The following is a 23012-nucleotide window of genomic DNA, read 5'->3' as shown; positions in this document are numbered from 1 at the left end:
GAAATTAAACAACGTTTCTTTTGATCATATCAACACACCGCTGACAGTATACTGCTATCGTCATGTACATAGCATAACAAGAAGATAATTAGCAGAAATCGAAAGGTTTTCACCTAAAACTCCAATCTGATACCACCTAAAGTGAAATAGACATGTTATTTACATCAAATCAACAAGTGTATAATATGTGTTTGTAAATAGACTCATCTCACTTAATCAAGGTTTGTTAATACATGTTTTCACCTAATAAAATCACCTAAATATAGTATTGGTATAATATGGTGTAAATATCCGTGCAGTAAGTTCATGTGTATTATGTGAAGATGCCAATACATAGACAGTGGCGGAGCTAGTCTTTTGGTTGCCGATTTGGCTGGCAACCGAACCCAGTAATTCTGATTCAAACTCTGTATTTGTCTTAAAAATCCATTGAAATATGTAGGAATTATTAACCTGGAACCTAATAGCTTAAAAAGATTAGAATTTCAAACATATAAACTCATATCTTGGCTCCCTCCGTATATCGAAAGGAAAATATGCTATGAACTTGTCTCTTTTTAATTACCTAGTCTTGTAGAGTTTCTCTGGAATATCCCTTTTCTTTTTTCATTTTTCATTTTTATTCTGTTGGTTGTTGAATTTGATGAACAATCTGCTTATAAGTTCCTCTTGTTGATCAACACAAAACTTGTTTGTTACATTGTTGAAATTGAGACATTAGTTTTTGTTTTCCTTTTCCCAATCTTTCTTTGACTTTACAGGGCAAGCAAGAACAACAACAAATATTTCAAATTCGCATTCATTAAATACCAGAGACAACTTAACTTTCAAGAACAAAGAGAGACGAGAGACAATCTAATTAATGGTGTGCAAAATACACGATTCAATATATAAATTCAAAATTGAACTATATGGGAAATCATTATTGTTCAAGTTATAGAACAAAATTGTACTTTACGGTTTTGTATTTCATTTCGAATCGACACTCGCCCTTATATTTGGTTAATGAACGTCATACTAATTTGACTAGTGTGGAAAAATAAGTATCGCAAGTAATGATGGCAGTAATTAATTGAAGAAATCAGCTACCATGGATACTTGCCAAGGATTGGAAGCTGCAGATCTAAATTTCAGAGAGAGAAGGAAAATGACATGATATCTCTGAGGAAGAAGAAGCACTGTTTATTGCTCTGCTGACTACTGTATATGTACATGTACAGTATATATAATTAACCAACTCTAATTTTTGACTAGAGTTAAAACTAAGCCAACTTGAGTTACACTAATTCAACTCTATGTAAGTTAGTTACAGCTAATCTAACTAACTAATGAAGTCTAACCACCACAATCATCACTAGTCTCAACACTCCCCCTCAAGCTGTGGGGTATGAACAAATTTTCAACTCCCAACTTGCTAAGTAAAGAGTAGTGCTGGACTTTCCCTAGACCTTTAGTAAGTATATCTGCCAGTTGCAACTTGGTGTTAATATGATGAGTCTGAATAAGGCCTTGCTGCAATTTTTCTCGCACAAAATGGTAATCAATGTCAATGTGCTTTGTCCTCTCATGGAAGATGGGATTTGCAGCTATCTGAATGGCTGCTTTGCTGTCACAATGCAAGTGAATAGGCAGCCGAATCTGGACTCCCAACTCCTTGAATAGTCCTACTAACCATGACACTTCTGCCACTGTGGATGCCATGCTTCTAAACTCTGCTTCTGCTGAACTTCTGGAGACTGTATTTTGTTTCTTAGATTTCCACGATATCAAGGAATCTCCAAACTTGACCAGATACCCTGTGACTAATTTCCTAGACTGGGGACAAGCAGCCCAATCTGAGTCACAAAATGCAACCAAGCTTTCAGATTGCTGTGAAGACATCAATAGTCCCAATCCTGGTGCATATTTGATATATCTAATCACCCTCAATGCAACATCCATATGTGATCTTTTAGGTTTATGCATGAATTGACTGAGAACCTGGACAACATAGGCTATGTCAGGCCTTGTCATGGTTAAGTATAGCAACCTGCCTACTAACCTTTGATAAGGTTCAGGGTCAGGTAATACATTATCCTTCACTCCTGCCTTTGTAATGTCTTCAGGAACCAGAATAGCTTCATCAAATTCTGCTGTAGTCAGTCTATGATTGCATTCCAATGGAATCGATATTGGCTTACCTCCCCCTAGCCCAGAATCAGTTATCAAGTCTAGTGCATACTTTCTTTGATTCATCAAGATGCCAGTTTTACTACGAGCAAACTCTATGCCGAAGAAAAATCTGAGCTCCCCCAAATCTTTCATCTTGAACTTCTTCTGCAGATTTTCCCTAGCAGACTGGATTAGGCTAGGGTCATTTCCTGTGACTAGGAGGTCATCTACATAGATTAGAATAACCACCAAGGCTGACCCTCTATGTTGTGTGAACAAGGAGTAGTCAAAATGACTTTGAACAAACCCCAAATCTCTAAGAGCTTCTGTCAATTTCAAGTTCCATTGCCTTGAAGCCTGCTTCAGACCATAGAGTGATTTCTTTAGCTTGCAAACTTTGTTCTTGGACTCCCCCTTGATGTTGTACCCTTGTGGCAGCTGCATGTATACTTCTTCAAATAGATCACCTTGCAAGTAGGCATTGTGCACATCCATTTGGTAAATGTGTCAGTGTTTAGATGTTGCTACTGCTATTACTGATCTAACAATGACCATCTTGGCCACAGGTGAAAATGTCTCCTTATAGTCTAGGCCTTCCTTTTGACTGAAGCCCTTGGCTACAAGTCTAGCTTTGAACCTTTCCACTCTGCCATCAGCATGGTATTTTACTTTATATACCCATTTGCATCCTATAGGAGCTTTATGAGCAGGCAAATCAACAACTTCCCATGTGTTATTTTCTTCTAATGCTGTGACTTCTTCTTGCATGGCAGCCACCCATCTTGCATCTTTGGAAGCTTCATGATAATGCTTAGGCTCAACTATGGAGGATTGAGTTGACAAGGATCTAACATAAGAAGGAGATAATCTATCATAGCTCAGGTAGTCTGACATAGGATATGCACAACATGTGGATACAAAATCCTGCATCCATTTTGGTGGCCCTGCAGTTCTAGGTTGCTTTCTGACTGCAATTGGTAGAGCATCATTCATGTCCTGCAAATGAGAGGACTCAGGCTGCAGTTGTGGTACAACATCAGAAGCAATGTTGTCAACAACTGGTATAGGAGTAGGTAGAATATCTGATTCTTCAGGGACTGCTTCATTCCCTTGTCCTGCATCACTATCATGGTCTGTAGTGTGCTCAGCTCCTGAATCTTCACACAGTGTATCTAAAACATTTGGCATCTCATCTGGCTCAAGTGGTGGAAAGAATGGAGTAGGTGACAGCTTCATTTTGACTTAAAGGGAAATATATGTTCCTTAAAGACAACATCCCTACTAACAACAAACTGTTTAGATTGCAAATCATACAATTTGTAGCCCTTTTTGGTTGGAGTATATCCCATGAACACTGCAGGTAAAGCTCTGGCTGAGAACTTGTCCTTTCTTCTGACATTCACAGCATAGCATAGGCACCTAAACACCTTCAAATGGTCCAAAGAAGGTTCAGTATTGAACAGCTTTTCATATGGAGACTTACCCTTTAGAACTGTAGATGGTAGCCTGTTTATGATGTGCACTGCTGTAAGAACACACTCACCCCAGAATTTTAAAGGAATAGCAGCTTGAAACCTTAAAGCTCTTGCTACCTCCAGAATATATCTATGTCTCCTCTCCACAACACCATTCTGTTGTGGAGTATATACACATGTTGTTTGATGAATGATCCCCTGTGATTCTAAGAAGTGTCTCACATCTGAGTTGACAAATTCTGATCCATTGTCTGTTCTAATAGCTTTAATAGACCAATTGAACTGTGTATGAATCATGGAAATTAGTCCTTGCATCAACCAACAAGTTTCATCTTTGGTGTTCATCAGAAATAACCAAGTGCTTCTAGAGTAGTCATCAACAATAGTAAGAAAAAATCTTTTATTGTCATAGGTAGGTACCCTGTAAGACCCCATACATCTGCATGAAAAAGTTCAAATGGACACTTTGTTCTACTGGTACTAACAGGAAATGGCAATCTAGTTTGCCTAGCTAATGGGCAAACAGAACAATCAAAACATATAGTCTCTGATCCTTCCTTTGTAAAATGTTGCTTGAGCTTGCCAATTTTCTTAATAGCTTCCATAGGCATGTGTCCAAGTCTTTGATGCCAGATCCTCAGATTTATTGAGTTCTGCTTATTCTGTGTTGAAGTCTGCATAGCTGTGGTATTTACAGTTGGTGTAGGTGATTGCCTCTTATGGAGAAAGCTCCTAAGAATGTATAGTCCATTAGCTTCACTACCAATCCCCAACACCTTGCCAGTGTGGAGGTCCTGAAACACACATAGATCAGGAAAGAATGCAGCCAAGCATTGCAACTCCTTAGTAAGTTTGGAAACGGACAGCAGGTTATACTTAAAATGTGGAACATGAAGCACATCACTAATTCTACAATCTTTAAGAATATTAGCTGATCCTCTATGAGTGATTTTAGCTAGGTTTCCATTTGGTAAGTGAACTGAGCTACTACTGTCTAATGGAGTGATATTACTCAGCAAGTCAATAGTTGAAGTCATGTGATTTGAGGCTCCACTATCTATAATCCAGTCTCCCTGATTCAAAAAGGTCATTAGACAAGTGATATTACCTGACTCAAGATATGCTGCATTAGCTTTCACCTCGGTAGGCTTGCTATTTAGAAGTTGCAAAATCTGTTGGTACTGTTCTGGAGTGAAGGTTTGTGCAACAGGAGTTGGAATTGGCATGCATTCTGCAGGTGCAGTCTGTTCAACTGCTATGTTAGCTGCAGCTTGTGTGTTATATTTCTTCCTGAACTTGTTATCATTCGGATATCCCACTATTTTGTAGCAAATCTCCTTAGTATGTCCCTTCATTTTACAGAAATCACAGAAAAGGTTGTAATTCTTCCTTATCTTCTGCTGATTTCCAGCCCTATTAGCCATTAATGCTGTCATTTCAGCATTGTCCAAGCTAGCAGAAGCACTTGCCATAGTTCTTTGGCTCTCACGTTCCATTAACATAGAATATTCCTTGTTCACTGATGGTACTGGCACCATCATCAGGAGTTGACTACGAGCTTGCTCATAAGACTCATTAAGTCCCATCAGAAATTGCAGAAGCTTTTAACGCTCAATAAACTAAACAAAATCACGAGAATTTGCAGCATCTCGACCAGGAATTGGTGCTAAACTATCAAATTTTGCCAAAAGTACTCTCAATTTTGAGAAGTAAGTAGAAATTGAGCTAGTACCTTGCCTCGCTGTAGCAATTTCTCTATGGATCTGAAAAATCCTAGAGCAATCGACCTTATCGAAACGTTCCTTTAAATCATCCCAAAATTCACTAGCACTCGAGGAATACACCAAACCACTCAGAAATTCCGGTGAAACACAGTTCATCAACCAGGATAGGACAATCGCATTGCATCGTTCCCAGAGGTCAATGAGATTCGTACCGTAATTTTCCTTTTTGCATGTTCCGTTGATGAACCCTAGCTTGTTTCGACCTAAAATTGCAATCCGCATTGCTCGACTCCACACAGAGTAGTTTTCTGGTCCTTTCAATTTTAGTGAAACCAAAACTGCTCCTGAATTGTCGTTGGAATTCAGGTAGAGTGGATGATTATGACCTAGCTTCTCCAGTTCAGTGTTGTCAATGGTCGCCATTGTTGATCCTTCAAGTGATCTTCGTGAAATCGGAATTGAGGAAGGAACTAAGACCACACTAATGGTCGTGTGGCTCTGATACCATGAAGAAATCAACTACCATGGATACTTGCCATGGATTGGAAGCTGCAGATCTAAATTTCAGAGAGAGAAGGAAAATGGCGTGATATTTCTGAGGAAGAAGAAGCATTGTTTATTGCTCTGTTGACTACTGTATATGTACATGTACAGTATATATAATTAACTGTCACGACCCAATTCCCGAACCCGGTCGTGATGGCGCCTCTCGTAAAGACAAGGCCAGCCAGAACAACGCAAATACCTCATTTTAAACAATTAAATTAACATTAACAAATCTAATACATGTTTAGGATAGCCATAAATGCGGAAACAACAATAATAACAAGGGAAACCATCCCGACACAGCCCAAACCGGGGTGTCACAAGTCATGAGCTACTACAAAGTTTGCTATGACTCTACAGAGTATGAAATCCGATACAATAGTCCAAAGAAAAGATAAATGATAGAGGATAGGGGAGACAAGGGGCTGCGGACGTCAACAGCTACCTCGTAACTCCAAATCGCTGCCTGGTCTGGAAGGAATCGGCGCTCAGGTGTAGACTCTGCTATGCCTGAATCTGCACACATGGTGCAGGGAGTAATGTGAGTACTCCGACCCAGTGAGTAATAACAATAAATAATGGCTGAAAGCATGAAAACACATAAATGAACAAGGCAATTCTATATCGGGCAGTAAATCACTTAAAGTAGTAAAATCGTAAAGAATCAAATGAAATCTCATATTAAAAACAGGTAAATTAGGTAAAACAACAAGTAAATAGTGAGTAGTAATCTGCCCCTCGGGCTTAGTATCAATCGCTCAGCATAGTATCAGCCTCTCAGGCTCAGTATCAATCACTCAGCATAGTATCAGCCCCTCGGGCTCACTCTCAGTCACTCAGCATAGTATCAGCCCCTCGGGCTCACTCTCAGATCATATAGGTACCCGCGCTCACTGTGGGTGTGCAGACTCCGGAGGGGCCCCTTACGGCCCAAGCGCTATATCAAGCCACCTCGTGGCATCATCACTCGGCACTCGGCCTCACATCACTCGGCCTCCCATCACTCAAGCCACCTCGTGGCATATAAAGCATCTCATATCACTCATAATATCCTCACATATGGCCCTCGGCCTCACTCAGTCCAGATATCATCACAAGCCCCTTAGGCATCAGTAAAACAGTAGTGCTCAGCCCAAACAACATTGGAAATATCATTTAAAATCTTAGAATTCAAATTAAAAGTGGCTGAGTTTGTAAAACAATATTAATCAACAGGACTGAGTTCAAGTAATATATCAAAATAGTGAGGAACCGGTGATAAAAGTCCACGAAGGATTCAAGGAGTCGGCATGAAGCCCAAAATATGGCAATAAGCCCAAATCATGTTGATAACAAACACATTTCAGTCAAATACGGGGTAAAAATATCGATCGGGACGGACCAAGTCACAATCCCCAGTAGTAAACAACCCCGCGCTCGTCATTAAGCGCGTGTTTCACCTCAATATAGCACTACGTTGTGAAAATTCGAGATTTCAATCCCTCAGGACATCATTTACTATCATTACTCACCTCAAGTCGGTCAAATCTCTAGCTCGCTATGCCCTTGCCTCTCAAATCGGCCTCCTCGCGCGTCGAATCTAACCAAAACCACAACGAATACGTCACAATAGGCTAAGGGAACATAACCCAATCGAAAAGAATCGAAAAATAGCAAAAATCTCGAAATTGGCAAAACCCGAGCCCCGGGCCCACTTCTCGAGATTCAGAAAATTATACATCAACGGATTCCTTATCTCGCCGCGAGTCTATACATATCAAAAACTCCCAAATCCGAGCTCAAATGTCCCATCAAAACCCAATTTGAAATACCAAAACTCAAGCCCTAGTTCTTCCCCCTTTTTGATAAATTTTCATGAATTTCTAGGTTGATTCTACAATTAAATCATGTTTTCAGGCCATAGAACTCACCTCCAATCAATTCCAGTCGAAACCCTCTTCAATTCCCGTCCAAAAGCTCACAAGGATGCTCAAAAATGAAGGAAAAATAACTTAGCTTGCGGAACAAAAATGGAATTTTAAAACCCTTCTGCCCAGCACATTACCGCATCTGCGGTGAGCTTTCCGCTTCTGCGACTTCCGCTTCTGCGGAAATCTTTCGCTTCTGTGGAGCTTCATTTAATGCCCAGGACCGCTTCTGCGGTCAAAATCCGCACCTGCGGACTCCGCTTCTGTGGAAATTCCTCTATGACCAACATCCGCTTCTGCGACACCTTTGCCGCATCTGCGAGACCGCATCTACCGTCCCAATTCCGCAGATGCGAAAATACCAGAACCAGCAATTTCTGCAATATCACAAGTCCAAAATTCATCCCGATAGACATCCGAAATCACCCCAAGGCCCCCGGGACCTCAACCAAAAGTGCCAACCCATCCTAAAACATCGTTCAAACTTCCTCCAATCATCAAAACACCTCAAATAACACCAAAACCATCAAATTACATCGGATTCAAGCCTAAGTTCTTCTAAAACTTTCGAAACTCGCATTTGATCAAAAACCCTACCAAAACACCTCCGAATGACCTGAAATTTTGCACACACATCCAAATCACATAACGAAGCTACAACAACTCTCGGAATTCCATTCCGACCCTCGGATCAAAATCTTACCTATCAACCGGAATTCGCCAAAATACTAACTTCGCCAATTCAAGCCTAATTCTACACCGGACCTCCAAAATCACTTCCGATCACGCTCCTAAGTCACAAATCATCCCCCGAAGCTAACCGAATCACCGGAAATCACATCCGAGCCCTCTAACTCATAATTCAACATCCGGTTGACTTTTCCAAACCAAACCTTCCTTAAAGAGACTAAGTGTCTCATTACCTACCAAAACCTCTCCGAACCAACTCGATCACATAAGATACGGATAATGAAGCATAAAGAAGCTGAAAATGGGTGAAACGAAGCGGTAACTCACGTGACGATGGGTCAGGTCGTCACATCCTCCGAAACTAAAATAAACGCTCGTCCTCGAGCGGGTCAAGAAACATACCTGAAGCCTCAAACAGGTGAGGATATCGGCTCCGCATCTCCCGCTCGATCTCCCAAGTAGCCTCCTCCACGGGCCGACTTCTCCACTGCACTTTCACCGAAGCTATATCCTTTGATCTCAACTTTCGAACCTGACGACCCAAAATAGCCACTGGCTCCACATCATAGGTCAAATCATCATCCAACTGAACCGTGCTGAAGTCCAATACATGGGACGGATCCCCAACATACTTCCGGAGCATAGAAACATAAAATACCGGATGCACGCCTGACAAGCTGGGTGGCAAGGCAAGCATGTAGGCCACCTCTCCAATCCTCCTAAGTATCTCAAAAGGCCCAATAATCCGCGGACTCAACTTTCCTTTCTTTCCAAACCGCATGACACCCTTCATGGGCAAAACCTTCAGCAAGACCTTCTCACCGACCATATAAGACACATCTCGAACCTTCTGGTCCGCATAACTCTGCTGACGCGACTGTGCTGTACGAAGCCTCTCCTGAATCAGCTTCACCTTCTCTAAAGCATCCTGAACCAACTCTGTCCTCAATAGCCTAGCCTCGCCGGGCTCGAACCAACCAACTGGAGATCTACATCGCCTCCCATACAATGCCTCATACGGAGCCATCTGAATGCTTGACTGATAGCTGTTGTTGTAGGCAAACTCTGCAAGCGGCAAAAACTCATCCCAAGAACCTCAAAAATCAATAACATAGGAACGCAACATGTCCTCCAATATCTGAATCGTACGCTCGGACTGCCCGTCCATCTGAGGATGAAATGCTGTGCTCAACTCCACCTGTGTACCCAAGTCTCGCTGAAAAGTCCTCCAGAACTGAGAAGTAAACTGAGTACCTCTATCTGAGATAATAGACACTGGAACACCATGCAATCGAACAATCTCTCGGATAGAGATCACTGCCAGCCGCTCCGAAGAATAGGTAGTACATACCAGAATGAAGTGCGTGGACTTGGTCAGCTGATCCACAATCACCCATATCGAATCGAACTTCTTCAAAGTCCGAGGAAGACCACTCAAAAAATCCATAGTGACTCTCTCCCACTTCCACTCTGGAATAATCATCCGCTGAAGTACGCTACCCGGTCTCTGATGCTCATATTTCACCTGCTGACAGTTGAGACACCGAGCCACAATCCTACAATGTCTTTCTTCATTCTTCTTCACCAATAGTGCTGCTTCAAATCCTGATACATCTTCGCGGCACCCGGATGAATGGAATATCGCGAGCTATGGGCCTCCTCCAATATCAACTCCCGAAGCCCATCCACATTGGGCATGCAAATCCGGCCCTGCATCCTCAACACGCCATCATCACCGATGGTCACGTCTCTGGCATCATCATGCTGAACCCTGTCCTTAAGGACAAGCAAATGCGGATCATCATACTGGCGCTCTCTGATGCGATCATATAAGGAAGACCGAGAAACCACACAAGTCAACACCCGACTAGGCTCCGAAATATCTAGTCTCACTAACCAATTGGCCAAGGCCTGAACATCAACTGCAAAGGGCCTCTCCCCAACTGGAATGTATGCCAAACTCCCCATACTCACTGCCTTTCGGCTCAAAGCATCGGCCACTAAATTGGCCTTTCCCGAGTGATACAAAATGGTAATATCATAATCCTTAAGTAACTCTAGCCATCTACGCTGCCTCAAATTAAGATCCTTTTGCTTGAACAAATGCTGAAGACTGCGATGATCAGTGAATACCTCACAAGATACGCCATACAAGTAATGCCTCCAAATCTTCAATGCATGAACTATGGCAGCCAACTCCAAATCATGAACAGGGTAGTTCTTCTCGTAGGGCTTCAACTGACGAGAAGCATAAGCAATAACTCTACCCTCCTGCATCAATACACAACCAATCCCAACTCTAGAAGCATCGCAATATACCGTATATGAACATGAAGCTGACGGCAAAACCAATACTGGAGCTGTGGTCAAAGCTGTCTTGAGCTTCTGAAAGCTCTCCTCGCACTCATCCGACCATAAAAATGGAGCACCCTTCTGAGTCAACTTGGTCAAGGGCGATGCTATAGAGGAAAATCCCTGAACAAACCGGCGATAATAACCCGCCAAACCAAGGAAGCTACGAATCTCTGTGGCTGAGGACGGTCTAGGCCAACTCTGAACCGCCTCTATCTTCTTCGGATCGACCTGAATACCCTCGCTGGACACCACGTGTCCCAAGAAAGCTACTGAACTGAGCCAGAACTCACACTTGGAGAACTTTGCATAAAGCTTCTCCTCCCTCAGTCTTTGCAATACAACTCGCAAATGCTGCGCGTGCTCCTCCTGACTACGCGAGTACACCGGAATATCATCAATGAAAACAATAACGAACGAATCCAGATAAGGCCGAAATACGCTGTTCATCAAATGCATGAACGCTGCTGGGGCATTGGTCAGCCCAAAAGACATAAGAAGAAACTCATAGTGCCCATATCTAGTCCTGAAAGCAGTCTTAATAATATCTGAATCCCTGATCTTCAACTGGTGATAGCCCGAACGGAGATCAATCTTGGAGAACACCCTCGCTCCCTGAAGCTGGTCAAATAAATCATCAATGCGAGGCAGGGGATACTTGTTCTTCACTGTTACTTTGTTCAATTGCCTGTAGTCAATGCACATTCTCATGGTGCCATCCTTCTTCTTCACAAACAGAACCGGTGCACCCCACGGTGACACACTAGGCCGAATGAACCCCTTATCTAGGAGTTCCTGAAGCTGATCCTTCAATTCTTTCAACTCCGCTGGTGCCATACGATATGGCAGAATGGAAATGGGCTGAGTGCCCGGCACCAGGTCAATACCAAAATCAATATCCCTGTCCGGTGGCATGCCCGGCAGGTCTGCAGGAAATACATCGGGAAACTCCCTCACAACTGGAACACAATCAATGCTAGGATCAGCTCCAACATCCCTCACAAAAGCCAAATATGAAAGACAACCTTTCCCAACCATACGCTGGGCCTTTAAGAATGAAATCACTCTACTAGGAACATAATCAGTCACACCACGCCACTCGATCCTCGGTACACCCGGTATAGCCAAAGTGACTGTCTTAGCATGACAGTCTAGAATAGCATGACACGGAGATAACCATTCCATGCCCAAAATAACATCAAAGTCTACCATGCTCAATAATAATAGATCGACTCGGGTCTCCAGACCCCCAATAGTCACCAAACACGACCGGAACACATGGTCTACAATAATAGTATCGCCCACCGGGGTAGATACATGAACAGGTAAAGCAAGACACCCTCGGGACGTACCCAAATGATGAGCAAAATATGAGGACACAGAAGAATAGGTGGAACCGGGATCAAATAAGACCGAGGCATCTCTGTGGCAGACTGAAACAATACCTGTAATGACAGCATCTGAAGCAATGGCATCTGACCTGCCTGGAAGAGCATAAAAACGAGCCTGACCACCGCCTGATCGACCTCCACCTCTGGGGCGACCCCTGGCTGCCTGACCCTCACTCTTAGCTGGCTGGGCGGGTGCTAAAGAAACTGGACCAGAAGACGAGGGCTGACCCCTCCGCTGAGATGAGCTAGCAGCACGACGAGGACACTGCCTCCACATATGTCCAAACTCTCTGTACTCAAAACAACTCCGAGGTGCTGGAGAATGGGACTGAAGGGAACCCCCCGCGCCGGAGTGACTAGCTGACGCACTCGGCCTGGAACAGACGGGGCACGAGATGAACTCTGTGCTGGAAGAGCGCTGAGTGAAGGCTGGCCCTGCTGAGAACCATGATAACCACCACCTGAAGATGCCCCACGATACTCGGGACGGGCTGACTGAGCGGGTCTGAAAGAACGACCCCTACCATGCTGGAACTGGCCCCTCGAAGGAGCGCCACTGTAACTGCCAGAACCTCGAGGCCTCTTGGCCATCCTCTCCTCTCGATCCTGACGGCGAACCGCCTCAATCTCTCGAGCTATATCAACCACCTCCTCGAATGTAGCACCCAGTACTCTCTCTCTAGTCATAAGAACACAGAGATGGTAGTTAAGGCCATCAACAAATCTCCTGATACGCTCGCGATCAGTCGGAACCATCCAAACGACATGACGAGCCAGCTCTGAAAACCTCATCTCATACTGAGACACAGTCATATCTCCCTGCCGTAGCCATTCAAACTGCCTGCGCAGCTCCTCTCTGCGGGACTGCGGTACATACTTCTCCAAGAAGAGAGTGGAGAACTCCTGCCAAGTCAAAGGCGCTGCACCAGTCGGCCTACGCCTCTCATACGCCTCCCACCAAGTGAAGGAAGCCCCAGTAAACTAAAAGGTGGTGAATGCCACACCACTAGACTCAAGAATCCCTGCTGTACGGAGCATCCGCTGACACTTGTCGAGAAAACCCTGGGCATCCTCGCCCTCAGCACTACTGAATGTTGGAGGCTGGAGTCTACCAAACCTCTCAAGGCGACCCTACTCATCCTCAGGCATAGCTGGAACCCTGAACTCCTGCACTGGTGCATCTGGCTGAGTTGGCGGTGCCTCTAGAGTCAATATTCCCTGCACTACATGCTCAGGTGTGCGAGCAGCGGGGGTCTGATTGCCTCCCCCAGCCTGCGAAGTAGCTACTGCTGTGGTGGCTGAAACTGCCTGAGCCAGGCCGGTGCAAACTGTTAAAATCTGAGCCAAGGCCTCTTGAAGACCCGGAATCACGATGGGCACAGCCGGTGCCTGAACTGGTGCTGCTGAAGCCTGATCCTGAGCTGGGGCAACTGGTGGATCAACAGGCGCTGCCCCTGCTGCCCTGCCTCTACCACGACCACGACCGCGTCCACGACCTCTAGTGGCCTCAATGGGTGGTACCGGTGGTCGTCCGCCACGTCCGGTAGCTCGTGTCCTCACCATCTGTGAGAGAATAGAATAATAGAAGTTTAGTTCTCAGTTCGACAAAGCCGCACGACAAGAATTTCAAGAATGTGAAGTTTTCCTAAAGGTTCTGCAGCCTACCGAGGATAAGTACAGACGTCTCCGTACCGATCCACGAGACTCTACTAAACTAGCTCATGACTCGGGAGACCTAGTAACCTAGGCTCTGATACCAACTTGTCACGACCCAATTCCCGAACCCGGCCGTGATGGCGCCTCTCGTAAAGACAAGGCCAGCCAGAACAATGCAGATACCTCTTTTTAAACAATTAAATTAACGCTAACAAATCTAAAACATGTTTAGGATAGCCATAAATGCGGAAACAACAATAATAACCAGGGAAACCATCCCGACACAGCCCAAACCGGGATGTCACAAGTCATGAGCTACAACAGAGTTTGCTATGAGTCTATAGAGTATGAAATCCGATACAATAGTCCGAAGAAAACATAAACGATAGAGGATAGCGGAGACAAGGGGCTGCGGACGTCAACAGCTACCTCGTAACTCCAAATCGTTGCCTGGTCTGGAAGGAATCAGCGCTCAGGTGCGGACTCTGCTATGCCTGAATCTGCACACATGGTGCAGGGAGTAATGTGAGTACTCCGACCCAATGAGTAATAACAATAAATAATGGCTGAAAGCATGAAAACACATAAATGCACTAGGCAATTCTATATCAGGCAGTAAATCACTTAAAGCAGTAAAACCGTAAAGAATCAAATGAAATCTCCTTTTAAAAATAGGTAAATCAGGTAAAACAACAAGTAAATAGTGAGTAGTAATCTGCCCCTCGGGCCCAGTATCAATCGCTCAGAACAGTATCAGCCCCTCGGGCTTAGTATCAATCACTCAGCATAGTATCAGCCTCTCGGGCTCAGTATCAATCACTCAGTATAGTATCAGCCCCTCGGGCTCACTCTCAGTCACTCAGCATAGTATCAGCCCCTCGGGCTCACTCTCAGATCATATGGGTACCCGCGCTCACTGTGGGTGTGCAGACTCCGGAGGGGCCCCTTACGGCCCAACCGCTATATCAAGCCACCTCGTGGCATCATCACTCGGCACTCGGCCTCACATCACTCGGCCTCCCATCACTCAAGCCACCTCGTGGCATATAAAGCATCTCATATCACTCAGCATATCCTCACATATGGCCCTCGGCCTCACTCAGTCCAGATATCATCACAAGCCCCTTGGGCATCAGTAAAACAGTAGTGCTCAGCCCAAACAACATTGGAAATATCATTTAAAATCTCAGAATTCAAATTAAAAGTTGCTGAGTTTGTAAAACAGTATTAATCAACAGGACTGAGTTTAAGTAATATATCAAAATAGTGAGAAAACGGTGATACAAGTCCACGAAGGATTCAAGAAGTCGGCATGAAGCCCAAAATATGGCAATAGGCCCAAATCATGTTGATAACAAACACATTTCAGTCAAATACGCGGTAAAAATATCGATCGGGAGGGACCAAGTCACAATCCCCAGTAGTAGACAACCCCGCGCTCGTCATTAAGCGCGTGTTTCACCTCAATATAGCACTACGTTGTGCAAATCCGGGATTTTAAACCCTCAGGACATCATTTACTATCATTATTCACCTCAAGCCGGTCAAATCTCTAGTTCGCTATGCCCTTGTGTCTCAAATCGGCCTCCTCACGCGTCGAATCTGACCAAAACCACAACGAATACGTCACAATATGCTAAGGGAACATAACCCAATCGAAAAGAATCGAAAAATAGCAAAAATCTCAAAATTGGCAAAACCCGAGCCCCGGGCCCACTTCTCGAGATTCAGAAAATTATACATCAACGGATTCCTTATCTCGCCGCGAGTCTATACATATCAAAAACTCCCAAATCCGAGCTCAAATGTCCCATCAAAATCCAATTTGAAATATCAAAACTCAAGCCCTAGTTTTTTCTCCTTTTTGATAAATTTTCATGAATTTCTATGTTGATTCTACAATTAAATCATGTTTTTAGACCATGGAACTCACCTCCAATCAATCCCAGTCGAAACACTCTTCAATTCCCGTCCAAAAGCTCTCAAGGATGCTCAAAAATGGAGGAAAAATAACTTAGCTCGCGGAACAAAAATGGAATTTTAAAACCCTTCTGCCCAGCACATTACCGCATCTGCGGTGAGCTTTCCGCTTCTGTGGAGCTTCACTTAATGCCCAGGACCGCTTCTGCGGTCAAAATCCGCACCTGCGGACTCCACTTCTGCGGACAACTATCCGCTTCTATGGAAATTCCTCTATGACCAACATCCGCTTCTGCGACGCCTTTGCCGCATCTGCGGTCCCAATTCTGCAGATGCGGAAATACCAGAACAAGCAATTTCTGCAATATCACAAGTCCAAAATTCATCCGATAGCCATCCGAAATAACCCCGAGGCCCCCGGGACCTCAACCAAAAGTGCCAACCCATCCTAAAACATCATTGAAACTTGCTCCAATCATCAAAACACCTCAAACAACACCAAAAATATCAAATTACATCGGATTCAAGCCTAAGTTCTTCTAAAACTTCCGAAACTCGCATTTGATCCAAAACCCAACCAAAACACCTCCGAATGACCTGAAATTTTGTACACACATCCCAAATCACCTAACGAAGCTACAACAACTCTCGGAATTCCATTCCGACCCTCGGATCAAAATCTCACCTATCAACCGGAACTCGCCAAAATACTAACTTCGCCAATTCAAGCCTAATTCTACACTGGACCTCCAAAATCACTTCCGATCACGCTCCTAAGTCACAAATGATCCCCCGAAGCTAACCAAATCACTGGAAATCACATCCGAGCCCTCTAACTCATAAGTGAACATCCGGTTGACTTTTCCAAACCAAACCTTCCCTAAAGAGACTAAGTATCTAATTACCTACCAAAACCTCTCCGAACCAACTCGATCACATAAGATACGGATAATGAAGCATAAAGAAGCTGAAAATGGGGGAAACGAAGCGGTAACTCACGTGACGACGGGTCAGCTTGTCACATTAACCAACTCTAATGTTTGACTAGAGTTAAAACTAAGCTAACTTGAGTTACACTAACTCAACTCTAAGTAAGTTAGTTACAGCTAATCTAACTAACTAATGAAGTCTAACCACCACAATCATCACTAGTCTCAACATTAATGAATAAGTGTTGTTAACTAATCTTTGCAAATGAAAGTACGTTTTGTTTGTAAGCTTTGGGCCCAAATAAGTGCTCGAAACTGCTCACATTATAGTTGGATAAGACGGGCATTTTATACTAAGGAATTTTTACCTCCTATAGCAAAGGTTGATACCCTATTTATTTTAAATAAAAATTTCTCTATAATATAATGTTCCAACCTCTTTGGAATTTTTTTTTCTTTTATTTGAAAAAAAGAAAAGAAAAGGAAGAGATCATCGAGAGGGACATCTTCAATAATGTAATAAAGTATTAAGAGTGTGAGCTAACCCTGTGGGGGCTCTTCTTTTGTTTTATCTTTTTCCTTTTTAATTTAATGTGCATAGCCTCTTCTCTTTATTGCTTATTTCCACAAGTAGTTAAGACGCAAATTCTGCTTAATAGCAGGGGTGTCAATAGTTTGGTTCGGTCCATTATTTTATGAAATTTATACTATATTATTTTTTTGGTTGTTTTATTTATATAATTAAAGTTAAAATTGTCGATACTGTTCCAATCATCTCGATTTCTCTTTACTATCAATACGATTCGGTTAATATTATCGAGGAAACCTAAAAGGAAAATGGGAGAACTAGATGAAAACAAAAGAAATGAATTAAAAGAGCTGCAATTGATGTATAAATGCCAAGTAGTTGTGTCAATCTGGAATACCAAAAAGAAAAAAGATATTGTCAAGAATTAGTAGGCCTATAATCAATGAGTGAAAAGTTGAGAAATGGATGTGACAGAGACTATAATGCTAAACAAGGAATGCATTATAATTTATAAAGTATAGTGCTTAATAATGTTTTAAACAACTGGTCCAAAATCATTTATTTGTTCATTCGTTCCAAGTTCTTTCCAAGAAAATACGGACAAATAGGTGTACCACTAGCACATAAATACATAGTACTGCATTGCTTATTAGTGCTCACTACACCATAATGTATTTATAGCCACAAAATAAAACGTAGCTAATTATGAAAATGTCCGTGGCTAAACACTTTAGCCACAATATTTTTTTCCGTAGCATTCGTAGCAAAATGTAGCGTAGCTAATAGTTTGCTACAGACTTTACATGGTCCGTGGCTAAGGATTAATACTTATTACTACGAAATTTTGTGTTGTAGCTATATTTATAGAAATATAATTTTATACTTTTGCCATGACTAATACATTTATAGCAAAAGATTTTATACTCTTGCCACGATAAATAACTCTGTGGCTATCTTCATATGATAGCCACAAAGTATTGTAGTGTGGCAAAAGATCTAAATTTATTTGCCACAAAAATTTAGATAAGTAACTACTTTCGTATATTAGTCTGTGGCGGAAGCATTTTTTTTAGCTACGACCTAAAAGTTCCATGGCTACTATATTATTTTTATTACATTTTAATTTTTTGACAAATAAAATAATTTATTATGGTGACTAAATTTTCTCTCACAAATCCCCTGTTTCTTAGCTATTTGATTTTGTCTAAAATTTTGTAATTATTTTATGATCGTGCATATTATATTAAAACTAATAACATATTAAGCATGAGAAATAAATTATTCTGCACTAACTAACATTTAAAAAGTTTCACCAAATAAATTTCAAAATACACATTTGTACTAATCAATTAATAGCATCTGCAATACATAAGTCTTGTACAATAATAAAAAATTGAAGGAAAAACTAGCCAATGTGAGGCTTGATTATAACATAGATGAGAAATAATGTACAAAATTTTGCAATGAACATAAGTATTTGCTTGATGATTCATGTCGCCACCTTCATCGCACCCCATTGATCTTCATGCATCTAAGAATATATGAAGCGCTCTCACTAGACTGAAATTGTGACGACCCAAAGGGGTCATCACCGGACTTCTTCCTATTTCCGTGCTTCCGAGGCCTTGAAAACCTCGCTTTTAGTTGCCTCGATTTGCGTGTGCAGTCCGGGCGCGAAGCCGGAAAGCTTTTATGTTGAAATATGTGAACTTTGTGAAAAATTTGAAGAATTTTGATATTAATATTGCTAAAGTTGACTTTGGTCAACATTTTTGGTAAACGGTCCCAGACCCGTGATTTGGCGATCTCGGAGGGTCCGTAGAAAAATATGAGACTCGGGCATATGCCCGGAGTCGAATTTCGAGGTCGAGAGCCCGAGAAATGAATTTTTCTGTGAAATTGTTTTTCTGAAATTCTTAAGGAAAATGGAAATAAAAATTGATTAAAAGACCATGGTATCGGGCTCGTATTTTGGTTTCGACGCCCGGTACAAGTCTTAAATAGGTGTTAAGCGCTTTCTGTAAAGTTTGGTCGAAATCGGATGTCATTTGACGTGTTTCGGACCTAAATATCTAAAGTTAGAAGTTTAAGAAGTTTGAAATGAAAATGATGATTTTGAGGCTTGATTCATGGATTTTGATGTTATTTTGGCGATTTGATCGCTCGAGTAAGTTCGTAGGATGTTATTGAGTTAGTGTGTGTGATTGGTTAGGAGCCCCGAGGGCTCGGGAGTGAATTGGAGGTGGTTCGGGGTGATTTTACACTTAGAAATATAGCAGGTTTTCCTTCAGCTGTTGCAGGCCAGGTTTGTTCTTCGCGTTCACGGTCGCCCTTACACGATCGCGATGCTGGCCGGGTCCCCTTCTTCGCGTTCGCGAACCTATTCCCGCGTTCGCGTAGCTTTAGTTCCACCTTCTTCGCGTTCGCGAACTAATTCACGCGTTCGCGTAGTTAATTTCCCTGGACCCCCCAGTCTTTCTCTTCGCGTTCGCAGCCTCCTCATCGCGAACACGACGGTCTGTTGAATTAACCCTTCGCGAACACGGCTCCTTTCCCGCGAACGTGAAGGGCATTTTTGCCCAGTTAATTTTAAAAGCTCAAAACAGACCCATTACGGGATTTTTCCCATTTCTTCATAAAACTTGTCTTCTCCAAGCTCTAGGGGCGATTTTTGAAGCTCTTCTTCACCAAAGTCTTTGGGTAAGTAATTTCCCACCTAATTCCTTCACTCTTCTTCATTAATTACTGAATTCCTAGACCTAAATTATGAAATCAAAGTAGAAATTAAGGGTTTTGGGTAGAGCTAGGGTTTTGGGGATTTTGGGTGATTCAACCTCAATTTGGGGTCGAATCTTGAAATAAATTGTATATTTGAACTCGTGGGGTTATGGGTGATTGGGTTTTGGTCGGAGCCTCGTGTTTGGACCATGTGGGACAGGTGTCGAATTTTGGTATTTTTGGAAGAATGATGGGAATTTCATTTCTAGGCTATGAGATTATGTTTTTGAGCCCTTATTGATATTATTGAACTAATTATGACTAGATACCATTATTTCGGAGTCGGATTGTAGAGGAAAGGCGGTATTTGAGGGTTGATTGCTATTCTTTGGACCGAGGTAAGTGTTTGTTCTAACTTTGGCTTGAGGGAATAGGATTAGGATGTTATTTGCTACTTGCTAAATATGGAGTATGGTGTATAGGCATGGTGACGGTTGTCTATGCACCGGAGTCTAACATGACCGTGAGTCTTAATTGCTTGTAATTCGAATGATGTGACACAATTTCCCTGTTTACTCGATAAATTTCATATAATGTGAACGGTTGAGGAAGAATTGTGATTGGTATATTTTGGAGCGTTGGCTCGAACAAGAATGTGATAGTGGAGAAAGAAGTGATTTAAAAGAGGATGTGTTGTGATTATTCTCTTGCCGGGACGTGTAGACTATTATTATGTACTCTCCCTAGCCAGGGTATTTGGGCTGTTAGCTGTACCCTTGCCGGGTTAAAGTGTTATGTTGTCGAATTTCCCTAATGGGGCCTTCTTTACAAAGTCAGATATTTTGAACTATAGTATGTGATCGTGTGGCACGCCGTCCACTTATATACTATAATATGGGATCGTGTGGCACGCCGTCCACTTATATACTATAATATGGGATCGTGTGGCACGCCGACCACCATATATGTTATGAAATGGGATCGTGTGGCACGCCGTCCACTTATATACTATAATATGGGATCGTGTGGCACACCGACCACTATATATGTTATGAAATGAGATCGTGTGGCACGCCGACCACTTATGTATTATAATATGGGATCGTGTGGCACGCCGTCCACTATATATATATATCATGGAATCCCGGAGTACTTCTGCTGTTATTTCTAATAATTCGTCTTCATTTGTTATCCCCGAGCATGCCCCCTTCCCAGCTTTACTTGATATCTTCTGTTATTATTTCTGTTGCTCCTGTATATGTATATATATCTGCACATGTTGTTTTTGGTAGGTCCTGTCTAGCCTCGTCACTACTTCGTCGGGGTTAGGCCAAGCACTTACCAGCACATGGGGTCGGTTGTGCTGATGCTACACTCTGTGCATTTTTGTGCACAGATCAGGGAGCAGCTTTTGGACCGCAGCAGTAGGATTTCCGGGAGCTATCTTCAGTCCAGGGACTGACGAGGTAGCCTAGCGGGCGTTCGCAGGCCGAAGTCCCTTCTATGTTTTAGTTTGTTTACCTTGTATCGAACAAACACTATGTATTTCCTTTCAGACTTGTTTTTAGCATTCTATAGTAGTCCGTGAGCTAGCGACACCAGACTCTGGGTAGAACTATGTTTCAAACTTCCGCATTTTTGGTTTTCAGTTGTATTAATCTAAAATCTTCCGCTTATTTATTGTTCTCGTTTATTGTATTGTTTGAATGAAATCAGTAAAAAAATATTTTAAATGTTTGGCTTGCCTAGCTCCGATAGTAGGCGCCATCACGGCTCCCGATGGTGGAAAATCCGGGTCGTGACAGAAATATTGAAATAACATGATCTTGTGAGAAACTTATATTTAAATTATCAAAACATATAAAGATGCAATTGCAGTTAGTAATTAAAAATATTCATTGAATCATGGAATAAGAAAAAAAAAACTTAGCAATGAATCAGGTGAAAAAAGATATAAAGTTTTTTCCAACACAGAAGACAAATGAGAAAGCATTTAAATAAACATCATAAATTTGAGGAGATGAAAAAAAGAAGTAAAACTTACAATTTTGCATTAGAAGGGATTGAAATTTCTCAAAGGCACATTTTTCTTGAGTATTCTGTAAATAAAAAACGAAGCAGAAACTCAAGTTATGTAAGGCACAAAACCTACCAAATCTTCAAAATCGCACTCATTACTTATAAAATATAAGGCATAATATCGATCAAATTGCTGGAATAACTCGTAAATTGAAGTTAAAAATCCAAACCAAGTAAATGTGAAGAGATTCAAAAACCCTACAATATAGAGACATGAACTTACTTAAAAAGAGACAAACCAACAAATTAAATTTCTGTCAAATAGAGAAGCAGTAAACATACCATCTTGTTCTTCTTTGTCTTTCTCGCAGCCTTAAGTTAACGCCGACTATGGAAGAAAGACGTAAGAAAATGGGAAGGGAGAGTGGCGGCTGAGGGAGGAAGTTTAGGTTTAGGTTTTAGATTTACTTGTCGTACTTCTTATATAAGTTGTGTTAGTTTACTTCTAATACAAGTGCCATAGGTACAACACACAAGAAAAAATACAAATGCCATTAATGCAAATAAAAGTAAGAAATATACCTATAGTAAACCAAAAATAAATAAATATAATACATTTAATTAAAATAAAAAAATCAACTATTTGTATGAAATAAAGATATTCCAAAATTTATTTTACTTTATAGCTTTTTTCATCCTATATAATATTGTTAGTTTTGTTATACGTTCATATTTCAATAATATTAGCTTCTTAAATTTTTGTGTTAAGTTAGATTTATGATAATTATTAAGTTATTAAAACAATATTAGATTATTAAATCAATAAATTTTATACTTATCCAAATTAAATATAACTAGCAATCAATGTAGAAATATACAAGCAACAAAGCAGGGTTGTGGTGGAGTGGTAAGTACTTCTTCATCATTAACTAGATGTCTAGAGTTCGAGCCCTGGGTATGGAGTCGCCTTTGTTAGGGAGCGCTTTACCCCCCCATGTGGGACTT

General features: G+C 41.9%; 1 long non-coding RNA gene across 1 annotated transcript; it reads right to left on the bottom strand.

Annotated features, from left to right (window-relative positions):
• Positions 1-14365: 14365 nt before the first annotated feature.
• Positions 14366-22470, bottom strand: LOC109217630. Its single transcript, XR_002066663.1, has 3 exons — positions 22350-22470; positions 22033-22087; positions 14366-14392 (listed from the first exon to the last, which is right to left on the bottom strand). It is a non-coding gene; the product is annotated as an uncharacterized LOC109217630 (long non-coding RNA).
• Between the last annotated feature and the right edge of the window lie 542 nt (positions 22471-23012).

The sequence above is a fragment of the Nicotiana attenuata genome, unplaced genomic scaffold (genome assembly GCF_001879085.1).
Source record: "Nicotiana attenuata strain UT unplaced genomic scaffold, NIATTr2, whole genome shotgun sequence".
Taxonomy (NCBI): domain Eukaryota; kingdom Viridiplantae; phylum Streptophyta; class Magnoliopsida; order Solanales; family Solanaceae; genus Nicotiana; species Nicotiana attenuata.
Note: the sequence above shows the minus strand (reverse complement) of the source record. Positions and strands in the feature narration are given on the sequence as shown.